Genomic DNA, 14657 nt, shown 5'->3' with positions numbered 1-14657 from the left:
GATGTGTGTGTTTATTTTTGGTCAGACGGTGGGATCCCGTGGCTGTAAGACGAATTTGGAATGGCACATGTTCCAGTATTTTAATATATCGGTTACAGTGTTAGGGTCAGCCAGTCTGTCTGTCTGTCTGCCTGTCTGTTTGTCTATCTAACTGTCTGCCCACCAAAGAGACAAAGCGGTGGGGTGTGTGGGGGTCTCTTCCTCGTGAGTGCAAAAAATAAACACACACACACAAACACAAACACACACACACACACACATGCCAAAAGTAGCTATGATGTGAAAATTTACAGCAATTGAGTAAAGGTTTGATGTTTGTTTCCCATTTTAACACATAATGAAGTGATACAATTGTATCCATCCAACAAACTTTGTAAATTGTAAAAAACACAAATCCCCCACTTGCTCATCTCAACCAGATGTCATACCTTCAGGCCACTAACCTATTTGACGCCATCCAGTGGAAAACTTTTAAGCAGAAATGGACGTGGCCTATATTATGTGATTCAGCTTGATTCAAAGAACAAGTGAATGTAGGTTTTCTAATGTGTGATGTGTAATGTGGGAGTTAAGAGAAAAAAAATGTAAAACACCACAGAGTGGTCCACATGTGTATTTTTTGGTAGGTGAGGTCCATGACCCATTGTACATCTACCCTGTAAATTTAAAGTTGCTCACATTAGTATAAGTGGTGAATTCAAATCTGGGTCCCATAGGCCATGTCCATTTGGACCAATCAGTACCTTACTGTAGGGGTGGGCCCCAGGAGTGGCCCAAGATGGTACCCACCAAATTTAGTAAAAAACAGGTGATCTGTTCATGAGATGTAAACATTTTGTACTTGTAGCTCCCCCTAGTGGCAATTTTATATGTAAATAGTGTGTGTGTGTGTGTGTGTGTGTGTGTGTGGGGGGGGGGATGGAGATATGGCAAAGTTGGTGTTTTCATAGTTAGCTACACAAATGAGTTTGTGTGTAATCTGCACAACTTTTATCATATTACATTCTTTTCATAACTTTTTGTCAGGTTTGTCTGGAGATGCTATGTGTCAAGTTTCGTGCATAAAAGTCTTAACGAAAATGGGCGTGGCCTATATCACGAGATACAGTTGGATCCAGGGAACGCGGGATATATAGTTTTTGAATGTGTGATGTACAGTTGGGGGGTTATAGGGCAAAACACTGTTTTTTTCTGCTATAGCGCCACCTAGTGGTGGAAGTAGGCAATTGTTGCACCTGAGGTCTTTGCAGAATTTTGAACTGACCCTGAAAATGGCACCCTTCCAACATGTCTATATTGTTTCTGTTATAGTGTGTATATATTGTTTGTTTTGTGGTTTGTTTTGTTGTGTATGAGTAAGCACATTGTGAGAAATGTATAATCCAAAGCAAAATTCCTCGCATGTGTCCTCATACCTGGCAAATAAAGCTGATTCTGATTCTGGTTCTGCTGTACGGTTTAGGCTGTAGCGGGAGTTTTAGGCGGAGAAGAAAAAGGGAAAAAAATAATGGAGGAAAATAATAGGGTTCCACAGCCCTGCTGTGTGAACTGCGCAGTTTAGTTACGGGGGTTCACCGCCCCCCCTCAGGCTTGGACCCGTAACTACAGCTGGCCATCTTGCTGTTGGACTAGTAACACTAAGTAACATAAGCTGGGTTGCTATATCTTGTGTTGTTACACTTGCTTGATGTTTGGCTGTGTTAGCAAAGCAACTCGCTAGTTTTTGATTATAAGTAATGTAATCAAAACAAATGCATGATGCACAGCTGTCTATATTTACAACAGAGGTGTAGCCTACAGGTAAATTGTATTCTGAAACTGTAGGGGCGCTAAATGACAAATAAAGTTCACATAATGTTGCTTCAAAGTCATGTGATCGGCACAACAGAGATGGGGTCTTAAGGCATAGCTCCTAGCCCAATTTGGCCAAATAGTTGTGTGGTTCCAAATCCCATATTCTATCACTAATGCTTGATAGAGTCATTTAAAGCAGAATGGCAAACAAGAACAAACACGGCGATATGGATGCCTTTGCAGAGGCATTACTAGAGAAACAGAAACGCTCCCTCGAACCACGTTTTTCCAACAGGTTGGAATTGGCAACAACTAGAAGGTAACTGCTATCCATGCCCAGCTAGCATCTCTAACGGCAAGCATTGAATCTATCAGATGGGATGTGGACGATCTAAAAACTAAAAGATGCAACATCTGCATTGTCGGGCTGAAAGAAGGGCTAAAAGGTGCTAAGACTATTCAATATCTCTTGTCGTCCCCTGCCTAAGTGGCTCCCAAAATTGGCAGGTGTTTAGATCGAGATTATGACAGCCCACCAAATTTAGAGTGATGGCCCAAAGAACTACACCACTACTAATTGCACTTTGATATTCAATGTCCTTCACTACACTATCAGGCTGCAGAAATCTCTGCCCATGGTCGGGGCAGAAAGATTTGCTTTTACCCGGTCTACAGCAACTTCACAGTCAACCACAGATTCGGCATGAGTCGAGGGTCTGGATTTTTTCCTGCTTTACCCAGCAACACTGAAGGTCACAGATGGCTCCCGGTACTTTCAACTCCACTAAGGATGCTGAACATAATGCGAACCAGGCTGCTTCCCGTCTTCCTGTTACCGCAGAGACGGCCAACGCCTCGGACTCTAGAAGAAGCTCAGGATTAAAACAACTGGACTCTTGGTTTGTCTGAATCTTTTATGTTGTCCTAGTTTTATTACATTGTTATCTGATATTTTTTAGAAAACCCCTCTCAGTCTCTTCCTCATCTTCAATCACTATGCAATGAGTATGGAAGCTTATCAGGCTTTACAATTAACTGGTCAAAGTCTGCACCACTTCATTTAAATGGTCTCCCCATGTCTATTCCCCATGTCTATTCAAGCCCGTATTGCTGTGGTTAAAATTAACGTGTTACCCAAGTTTTGTGAGCTCTATGCTACCTCTTTCCCCTACTTCTGGTTAATGTCATACATTACAATCAGCAGTATCTAAATTTATCTGGAAAGGAAACCATCCGTGACTTAAGATGTCTACTCTACAGAGAAGGAAAAAGAATTGTGGCCTCTCAGTTCTCAACTTTGTTTTGTTTTTCTTTGTGTTAAGGCCCCTCCTCACTTGGTTTAGCCCAGATGTGTCAGTTTGCTGGCGTACCTTAGAAAGTGCTATGACAGAGCCATGACATTCTTTTTGCCACTGTTTCTAACAAACAGTGGCAGCTATGCTTTGGCCCCATTATCTCTCATCTTATCAAAACTTGGAGAATAACTGAAACATTTTGGCATATAGCTTATAACTGGCACACCTTTTCTCCATTATTCAATAATGCAGCTCTCCTGAATGGTGGGAGGCCTATAACAGCCCCACAAAGGGAAAAGAGTTAATTGTCTAAAAGACATTTTTGGAAAGGTTGGCTTGTTACCCTTCTCTAACTTACAAAATGTATTCAATCTACCACAATCCTCTTTTTTTCTTTTACTTTCAATTAAGATCATCACTCAAGGTATACGGTGTCCCCTGGCAGAGGTCTTTGCCCATCCATCCTATCCAAAAGTTATTTACTATGCAGCCAAAAACCTGTGGTATGGTCTTGAGGCTTCATCAGTTCTTGGTGATATCTGGTTATGTGATTGCACAGGCCTGAGAATCGATCTTGACTGGCATGATGTAAGATTCCAGAAGTATCACGCAATCCAGACCATCAGCAGATTCACTACAATTCCATTAATAGAATATATTTTACCCCTGTAAAAAAGAATAAAAGCTCAAAGTATACATCTTCACATGATGTTGCTCTCCTGTTGGTTAGTTATGGAAAAATATTGCATCCAAAATATCTGCCCTGATTAATGATTTGTTACTGTTAATGTTTTGATTCTGAATGATCTTTCAGCCCTTTAGCTCTCTGAAACTTAAATGTGCTATTTTTTTTTTTTTTACAGTGCCAAGAGAATGATTGCAACCCGTTCGAAACCACCTCATGACTTATCTATTCATACATGGACCCTTTCCTTTTTGGATGTCATAGACATGGAGCTCTCCACGGCTCGTATAAATGCCAGGAAAGACTTTGGACGCTAGGCTCCGCGTTGCAGAATATATTGAAATCCAATTTTGTAGACGTGTGCTTTAGCGTTCTTGCTTCTATCTGTGCGTGTGTTTGGTCCCTGTCACTGCCAAATGTGAGGAGAGTGCAGATTTTAGTTGCACACGCTCAGATGTAAACGGCTTACGGCATAACGCGTCCTATCCGTTGAGAGCTGAGTCAAACCGGCTCTGGTCAAGTGCAGATGTTGGTCGCGCACGCTCAGAATGAAACGGTTTACGACATAACTGTCATACTGAAATTTGTGAAATCCATGAAATACTAAACTTTTCTCATTATAAACAATAACAGAAGAGGAGAATCATTTCAAAAACGTTTTAGCTATCTAGCTATGGTTGTTTGGTTGCTAGCGTTAGCTCAAAACGCCATTCAACTGACAGCCTTTGTTGTGTTCGATTGCTAGCTTGTAGCAAAGCTAGCAGTCATTTCAAAAACGTTTTAGCCATCTATGGTTGAGTGACTGCTAACGTTAGCTCAAAACAACTGACAGCCTTTGTTGTGTTTGATGCTAACTTGTAGCCAGCAGTGAACCAACTTGGTTAAGTAGATCCATTTTTACTGTGTTGACATTACAGAAGTCTCTTTTTAGCATCTTATGTGCTACTTGTGGCAAAGTGACGCATGCACTAGGGGTGGGCGGATCGATCTAAATATCGATAGTATCGATGCCAACGCTGGTATTGATATTTGATCGATACAACTGTAATTGAATCGATATTTTAATTTAGATATCTCTCCTCTACGTTCACTATACTTTGCTTGTGTCTTCCACCTTCCTGAGCAAACGCCGCTTTCACATCTTGGCCCACATTGCTCCTCCTCCCCCTCCTGCTCCTCTGCTGTGATTCGTTGTTGTGTCGTCACGTGACTCACTGACACAACGCGCAGAGGAGCAGCGACTCGCTGTATTCATTCTACAGTGCCTAATAACTTTTGTGCACTTCAATACATTAATAAAAATATATTGCCTAAAGAATTGATCATTCATTCACCTCAGAAATAATGAAATGCTCTCCCCTACACAAAAGTATTTTTTTAAGTAAAAAGTATCGTATTGGTATCGGTATCGGCAATACGGACCCTATATGTATTTGGTATCGGATCGATACCAAATTTTGCAGTATCGCCCACCACTAGCAATCAAAATTGCTCAAATCTGCACTCTCCTCACATTGGGCAGTGATGGTCCCTTTTGTCTTATGCCAGTCTCCCTGACAATGCCTCCTGTTTGTTTGTGTGTTTGTGTGTGTCTGTTTCTGTTTGTCTTGTTTGTGAGCTGCAGACATTGTTCTTGCTGTTGTGTTTTTATTGTGTCACTCTTTCCTTCTTGTACTTCCTCTCTTTGTTTTGGTGTAGAAACATTTGGTCGCAGGGAGTGATTTTGGAGGAGGTGCACTGTGCATTTTTCAGTATGTGTAGTATGCTTTTCTGTATATTGTCAACTGGACCCATGTTTTGCACTTAATGCAAACAAAAATAAAAATAAAAATATATATCACAAAAAAATGTTGCTTTAAATCCTTCTTAAACCAGCTGGATGAAAAACCATTCAGTCTGCATGAAAAAAAGATTTCTGAAGTTGCGACTTTATTTTCTAACCACGGTAGTCAGAAATGACATATCTCATTGTTGTTGTTATCAAACACAATCAAACTATTAACACATTTTTGTTAAAATATATAAAATACTATAAATAAATCTATAACTTTGTACACTATTATAACTGATTATAACAGTTTATTACTGAATAACTGAATTAAGAGAAAGAGGCAACTTGGTAAACAGGTTAAAAATCTCTTTTTTATAGTGCAGAGGAGATCATTTAATTTAATTAAAATTTAATTAATCTAGATTTTGAAAATAGTGATAATAGTGAAAACACTATGAACTAACAAGCACTTACCATCAATTTAAAATATTGTTTCTTTATTGTATGTTATATTGTGGTTTGTGATTTATAACCCATTTCTTTCCTTCCTGTCGACTTCCTTGCAGAGCTCGCTCTGGACCAGTAGAGGGCGACACAGTAGCACCCCATAAGGAGCCTCGTGGTTTTACAGGCTGCCACCCTATGCTGCCACCTTCTTCTGTTACTGAGGGGATTCATCTGAGAAGCCATGGTAGTTACCATAGTAACCAGAGACTTTGAGACCCTGAAAAAAAATACTGTCAGCATTTTTTTTTATGGTTACTGTCAGTTCAGTGTGAGTGGTCAAAAGGATCCTGTAATACTGCAGTGTGGACAGTGTGTGTGTGTGTGTGTGTGTGTGGCGTGCGTGTGTGTGTGTGAGTCAGACAAACCATACTGAACATGCTCATTTTTGTAAACAAAGCTAAACTGCTTGTCTCAGAATTCAAAGCTGGCTGGTATCCTAGCAACAGACAGACTGGGGCTAGAGCACTATAAATATCCTTTTTGTGTGTGTGTGTGTGTGTGTGTGTGTGTGGTGTGTCTGTGTTTGTGTGTGTGTGTGTGTGTGTGTGTGTCTGTGCATGTGTGTCTGTGCGTGCGCGTGTGTGTGTTTCAAAAATAAGAGATGAAAAATGGATGACTGAAAATAACATAAGATCAGGAGGCAGTGACTGGATCCTCAGTTTGTGTTACTGTATCATCAATCAACACATGCCTGTCCTGCATTTAGCAGCAGAATGGGCATGTTGGTGCAGTGCCCTCTTCTTACCACAAGGTGGGTCACCTGTTCCACTTCAGAGAGAGAGAAAGAGAAAGAGAGAGAGTGAGAGAGACAGTAAGTGTGTGTGAGAGAGAGAGAGATAGAGAGAGAAAGACGGACAGAGAATGAGAGAAGGGCAGTCAGCAGAGAGCAACAAAGTTGGCTTGATTCATTGCGAGGGACAGTCCTTTTTATGTTCCTGTGCTTGGGATGGATAAATGAGAGGGACAGTCTATCTAACATCCACATCACAACCTCACGATACCTTCTTCATCTGCATGTATTTCTACAGTGTTGCATTTCAGTTCATTACAAGAAAACATCCTGAAATGCAACAGAAAGACACATATCTTTATTAGTACAAAACAGCCATTACTCTTGTAACTGTTGTTACAGAAACTAGGCCGTTGTAATGGATATTTCCCACCTTCCGTAATGGGTTACGGAATGGGTTACTTATGGAGGTGGAAGGCCATTCTGATAGATATTTCCCACCTGACAGAATGAGCTACCCAACTTTACACTACATTATAGAGGAGGTAGGCCATTCTGGGAATTTCCCACCTGACAGAATGAGCTACCATAGTTTTAACTACATTTATAGAAGAGGTAGGACATTCTATTAGATATTTCCCAAATGACAGAATGAGCTACCCTACTTAGAAATACATTTATAGAGGAAGTATGCCATTCTGATAGATACAGCCCAGCTGACAAGATCAGTTAGCCTACTTTAAAATATACTGTATATAATATTGATAGAGTATGTATAGCATTCGGATACATATCCACCTGATAGAATGAGCTACCCTACATTAAACCTACTTTATAGAGAAAAATAGCCATTCTGATACTACTTTAAACTAAAATTTTAGAGAAAGCAGGCTATTCTGATTTGTTACCTGACATAACAAGCTACCCTACTTAAAACCACATTCATAGAGGATGTATATTCTGATGTATGTAAAATAGCAATTCGTGTTATCCAAATTCGCACCTACTGTTGCAGCCAATGAGCAGCCGACGGGAGCCCACCTCCTGCTGGCTGCAGGAGGACTCAATTGGCATGAACAGTTTTTAATGTTCTATCAGATATCGGGACAGTTAGGGCAGGATTTGGGACTCGGGACAACTACTTTTTTGGGATGTCTGGTCACCCTAATACAAGTATAAGTAAATCTACACAGTATGTGTCAAATAAATAAATAGTAAAAGTAAAAATAAAAAGAGCAGTACAGCAGAGTAAGTACAGTGGCATGTAGAGCCAGAGGTGTAATGGGGAGAGAGTCAGGGTGGGTTCCGGGCCTTGTTGATGAGGCTAGTGGCGGAGGAGAAAAAACTGACGTGTGGTTGCAGATCAGACAGGGAGCGCATACAGGGAGCAGATCAGACAGGGAGCACATACAGGGAGCAGATCAGACAGGAAGCAGATCAGACAGGGGGCACATACAGGGAGCAGATCAGACAGGAAGCAGATCAGACAGAGAACAGATACAAGGAGCAGATCAGACAGGGAGCACATACAGGGAGCAGATCAGACAGGAAGCAGATCAGACAGAGAACAGATACAGGGAGCCAATCAGACAGGGAGCACATACAGGGAGCAGATCAGACAGGAAGCAGATCAGACAGAGAACAGATACAGGGAGCCAATCAGACAGGGAGCACATACAGGGAGCAGATCAGACAGGAAGCAGATCAGACAAAGAACAGATACAGGGAGCAGATCAGACAGGGAGCACATACAGGGAGCAGATCAGATAGTGGAGAAGCATTGGACAGAAAATGCCGAAGAGTTAGTGCAGCTTCACAGTTGAACTGCAAAAAAAACTTTCCACGTATCGTCCCGGTCGGGACAAGTGGGAGGCGGAGTACACCGTGTGCAAAGCTAGCACACACGTTTCAGTGTCTAATGAAGGGGCTGAGATCTCAGAGCTCACATGGACACCAAAAACACTTATCTTATTACATTGAAATGGTTTTCAGAGATATTTAGTTGAAGCTGGATTTTAAAGCTGACACAGAATAGGTCATATTTAGAACACCTTTTCATATTCATTTGTTTAAAAAAAGCACTTATTTTGTTACAATTTTTTATTTTATTACGTAACATATTTTTATACTATTGAGGCATGATAAAGCATGTACATTAATCTCTGAGAAGCCTGTCTGAATTTGTGTTTTGAGGCCAGGCCAAATGTCTTCTTTTTTGGAAATCAAAATATGGTCAACCTAGTTTGTGTTATGTCGTGTGTTGTGAATATGAAAATGAACTGCTACCTCCTCTGTCAGCTCTAGCCACTGAAAAGAAGTGAGCGGAGAAATTAGGCCAATTACAAAAGCTGGTCAGTCTGACGTCATGCTGCCTGATCTCATTACTATTCATGAACTTGCCTAGTTGCACTTGGTAAAGGATGCTAATAGCCAGGCTCTCATTGGCTAGCTGTTAGCAAATCAGAGTCAAGCAGCTTAGCTCATTGAATATTAATGAGAACTGGCACAATTCAAGCTGAGTCTTCCTGCAGGTTTTCTGTGCCACGCTAGAATGGCTTGAGACAAGGTAACCAAGGCATTTTTTTTCCCACAAAAAAGGGACTGGGTTACAATACTTATGGAAGGCCAATTTGATAGATATTTCCCACCTGAAACAATAACAAAAAATTTTGTCACATACTGTATACAGCAAACCTCTCCTCACTATCCGCTAGCTGCCTGTCCCCTGAACACGCTGTAAAAAAAAAAAACTTCACCAGGAAACATAAACAGCGTTCCAGCCAATAACCGACAAGAAGGATTTGGGGGTGGGGGTTGGAGGGTGCGCCAAAGGGAGGGGGAGGGGCGAGCTAGCCTCCGTTTTGAAAAAAATCAGCTACGCTACTTTAAAATACATTCACAGAGAAAGTTGGCCAGTACAATGGATATTCCATACATGCCAGAATGGGTTAAAATGCTTATGGAGGAGGAAGGCCACTCTGATAGAGATTTCCAACCTGACAGAATGAGCAATAATAATAATTATAATAATATCATTAATGTATCCTTTATTAAGCCCACAAAGGGAAACTACAATTTACAATCTGTTGTTATTACACACATTACACACAGGCCTGAATTACACACACATGCTCAGTACCTATAGTAACCCTACTTTGAACTAAATTGATAAAGTAAGCATGGCATTCTGTTAGATCTCTTCGGTCAGAATGAGCTACCCTAGAGAAAGTAGGCTATTCTGATAGACATTTGCTACCTGACAGAATGAGCTACCCTATTTTAAAATACATGTATAGAGGATGTACACCATTCTGATAGATAGTTCACAATTGACAGAAGAAGATACATTAATTTAAAATACACTTTTAGAGAAAGTAGGCCATAATAGCAGCTTGACCTACCTTACCTTAAACTCAATCTAAGAGGAGATATTCCATTCTGAGATATTTTCCATATGACAGAATGAGCTACCCTACTCTAAACCTCCTTTATAGAGGAAGTAGGCCATTCTGATAGATATTCTTCTCTTGTCAGAATGACCTACACTACTCTAAACTATTTTTTTAAGTGAAAGTATGCCATTTTGATGGATATTTCCCACCTGCAGGATTGGGTTCCCATTCTTATGGGGAAGATGGTAGCTCATTCTGATAGATATTTCCCACCTGACAGAAGCAGCTACCCTACATTAAACAACATTTATAAAGGATTTATGCCATTTTGATAATTTCCCACCTGACAGAAGGAGCTACCATACATTAAACTACAGTTATAGAGGAGGTAGGCCATTCTGAAACACAAAAATCCATACATTTGCCTCTAAGAACCCAAATCACCAACAGATCCATTTTAACTATATCTTTAGGACCTAACCTCACTCCCAGGAAAAGCTTTCTTATGAAACGCTTAACTTCTCCAATCTGTAATCTCTGTTCAGATGGTTGTATAGGTTCATACATGCATATGTACTGGGAATGTAGGGAGGTGAAGCTTTTTTGGGGGGAGGTATGTGCCACTTTATCTAATGTTATGGAGGTTATTGTACCATGTTCTCCTGCTGTGCTGCTCTTGAATGACACTTTCTCACTAAAGATGACATGTTGGAAAAAACGTATGCTCCTAACAGGCCTCACTGCGGCCAAGAAATTGTTAGCTCCACGCTGGAAACCTCCACATGCAATTACTAATCCTCATTGGATTAACACTTATATAGACGTAATTGAGATGGAGCTATCAGTGGCAAGAATGCCCGGAGCCGGACCCGATACTATCTTAGCGTGGCATTCAATGGTTGATAAGGTTAAGAATGTGCTGTAACTTAATATCTGTATGTACATTGTTGGTTTTGAGGTATGTTTATGGCCGGTAAAATCTGTTAGAGATCCAGGGTATGATGGATTGGGGGGGGGGGGTCGCAATGTTTTTTTTTGTTTTGTTTTTTTTCTTTGTTGTTGTTGTATTTTCTTTTCAAATGTGTATTTAGTTTGTTTTTTGATGGTGATTTGCCGACGGTGCAGTCGGATGGATATATGACTGATTGATGATTGGAAAATAAAAAAAAGAGAAAAAATTGTTCACAAAAAAAAAAATTCATACATAATCCATACATGGTATGAACATGACTGCATAGTCATTATTAAGGACATAACAACGGTAAAACGTTTTTTTTTCTTGAAAAAAATACATTTTGAAATATTGGATTTCATGACTTCAAAAATCAACTTGTGTAGACTTCACCGGAAAACAGGAAATAAACAGAGGATTGATGGATTAACACAACGTTTATGCCTTTCTGTCATACCTACGGCAGTCAGAGTCACTGTGTTCCCTCAGAAGGAACCACTGCACATGGGTAGGCATGTTTGGAAGCTAAAAACCCATCTACAACTTGCCCTGTTTAGGCCTGTTGGGTGCTACCTCTAGCAGGAGGATAACACGGTGTAGGCAGCACCGATTGGTTTCGTTTTCTCTCTACTGACAGCACCCCAAATTTACAAACAACAGAGCATATATATATATATATATATATATATATATATATATATAGCAATGATGAATAGAAACAAGATGCCAACAGTACCCGGGATGCTAAAGTGAAGAAAATGCCAACGAACACAAGCCTCAGGGGCTGGACATTATCTGGGTGCTACCAGAATGCCCTGTAACCTTGTAATTAATTACATCACAACAACACAATATGTAATAAAATGTCAAAATGTAATACATTGTCACTTCATTATATGATAACACCCACATTATGTAATAATCTGCAACATTTTGTATTAAAACCCCTGAACGCAATATTTTGTTGTTGATAAATGTGATTCTTGCAAAAGGCTGGGTGTAATAACCAATCAAAATTGATGTCTTTTTACGTATTTATTACTTTGACATGTTAAGTTGATGAGCTCTAGCATAAAGAAAAGTAATGACAGAACTTGTAAATTATGTGGGCTTAATTTATCAAATAAAGAACCTGTCAAAAAAGGTATTTAGATGCACTCATACTTGTTTGAGTTTTTGTTGCGTTTTTGACACTTTGTCACGTGACCTGAGAATCTGAGAAGGAAATCATTAGAAAGAAAAGAAACGAGTTGGTTCACAAAATGGCAACTGCTGCTTCATTTTGTATAGCCTTTTAAATATAAGAATCTTCATATTAAGAAGCTTCAAATACTTAAAAAGAAAATGACATGCAGTGATTTTGTTTGTTTCTTCGTTTGGAATGTAGGTTGGAGCCTACTGAGTTACATTGTGATGTGTTCAATTGTTCAGTAAAAATGAATAAATGAATAAAGTAATGTTTTAAAGCATTTAATTAAAAAAAAAGTGCAATCCCTGCATTTTGTAAGAACTGCCCCATTATGTAATAGTTGATCACAAAATGCAGAGAAATGTATTACATAGTGTGTTGTTATTACCTAATGAGTTGTTATTTCATGATACATTGTTACATGGCCAGACAACGCCACACTCACACTGCTGCACCACGCCCTAAACACACACACACACACACACACACACACACACACACACACCAAAACAGCGCAATAAGGCTAACACAAATAGGAATTCGGAAGACCCTTAGCAATACTAACAATAGGTAATAATAACAAGTAGGAAAGCATTCTAACATTTTATCATTAGCATTACACACAAAGTACAGCTGACGCTAATGGGAATGACATTAGTTTTGCATGTATTTGGCATGGATATATTCCTTGTATAAGAACTTGATACTCACTTGAATAAAAATTGCTTGTATTGCTTGCATAAGCCAAAAATGTTTACTAGCTCCTGGGTTTGCCTCTGCACGTATGCACATTAGTGTTTCCCTCGCCGGACCCACCCACGTGTTTCTGGTCGGCCTTCACATTGGAATGACGTCACGGAAATAAAAATTGCTTTGCTAGGCTCTAGAAATGTTTTGAAAATATAAAGGAGTCCAGTCGACAATTTTACAGATTTCTCTTTTAAAATATCTCAATGGGAAAATGCTAAATACACTCTATACTGTGGCCAATGGCCACCGGGACTATTTGGCAGCAAGGCTGGGTGGCCGCGTTGTATCCAGCTCTCTTAAAGGCACCATCACACATGCACGAATGCAAAGTTCACCAAAAATTGAACTGCACTTGAATTTGCTTTGCAACCAGAAAGGAAAGTTTTATTCCCCTATTACAACATATGGAATGCACGTAGACCAGAGGAGGATAATCCACGATGTACATTTTGAGCTTGTGTGACTGTGCCCTAATACATGAACCATGTTTATAAAGTGTTGGACAATTAAAACTTTGACCTGATGATGTTACTGAATGAAGTAAAAGGAATCACCAAGGTTATTAAAGTTCATCTTGTGAAGAACATTAGAACAATTTAACTCAAAGCCCAAAATGTCAACCTTATGGTGAAAAAGTTTGGGGTTCACCAAAGTCATTAGGATACATTGTTTGGGGACTATGAGCGTCTCGACCAAATGTATCGGCAATCCATCCAACGGCTCTTTCAGTCTGAACCAAAGAGGTGGGCCAACAAACGCCTCCAGCACGGGTACACATCTGCCTAGTTGCACGTGAGCGCGGATAATTGATTGAAAAGCTGCTTCTAGTGTTGTTGCAGCCTCTCCAATCAATCAGCCATAGAAATGGCTGGTGAGTAAAATGTTACGATGAGAATGACGGCCAATTTAACATGCAGTCACATAGGCTGAAGATTAGTCAAGCCTCCTGGGCTTATTTAGGATCACTATATTGCAGATGGTATGAAAAACTGTGACGGTGACTTTTAATATAGGTATTAAAAATATAAAAGTAATTCATCACTGTGAAGAAAAAAGTCCAGTTCCCATTCAGGATGAATGGGAACTGAGATGGCTGAGATGTCCAGTAACAATGGGCTTGTCGTCCGGGCAACTATACTGGATTACTGTGGTCCCCCTCTGTGACTGCAGTGACATCTAATTGATATTAAAATGATCTAATAGAATATAATTGAATTAAGATACCCATTCTTGGACGTATTGTCATTAAGAGTCCATAGAACAAAGTGCTCACTGACATAGTGTCTGTGGTTAAAATGAAAAGGAGTGATGCCTGATGACTGAGGCATATACCGGGCAACCAATGTCAATGGATTTTGAATTACACCAATAACTGTTTTCTGAACAAGCGCGGCTTCATCTATGGTTTTGTTTAGAGGGGGGGGGGGAGTATTAGAGTAGACAAATACTAGAGTATTTGTCGGTTCCAATGGCCAATTTCGAGACAATAGAAAAACTAAAGTACAACAGCATTGCGGTCAACAGAAAAGGAAAAATAATTTCTGGTCATATATCTCAAGACACACTTTACTTTAAGTCCGAAGATTTCACAA

This window comes from Etheostoma spectabile, chromosome 8 (assembly GCF_008692095.1).
Source record: "Etheostoma spectabile isolate EspeVRDwgs_2016 chromosome 8, UIUC_Espe_1.0, whole genome shotgun sequence".
Taxonomy (NCBI): domain Eukaryota; kingdom Metazoa; phylum Chordata; class Actinopteri; order Perciformes; family Percidae; genus Etheostoma; species Etheostoma spectabile.
This window is presented reverse-complemented; position numbering follows the sequence as displayed.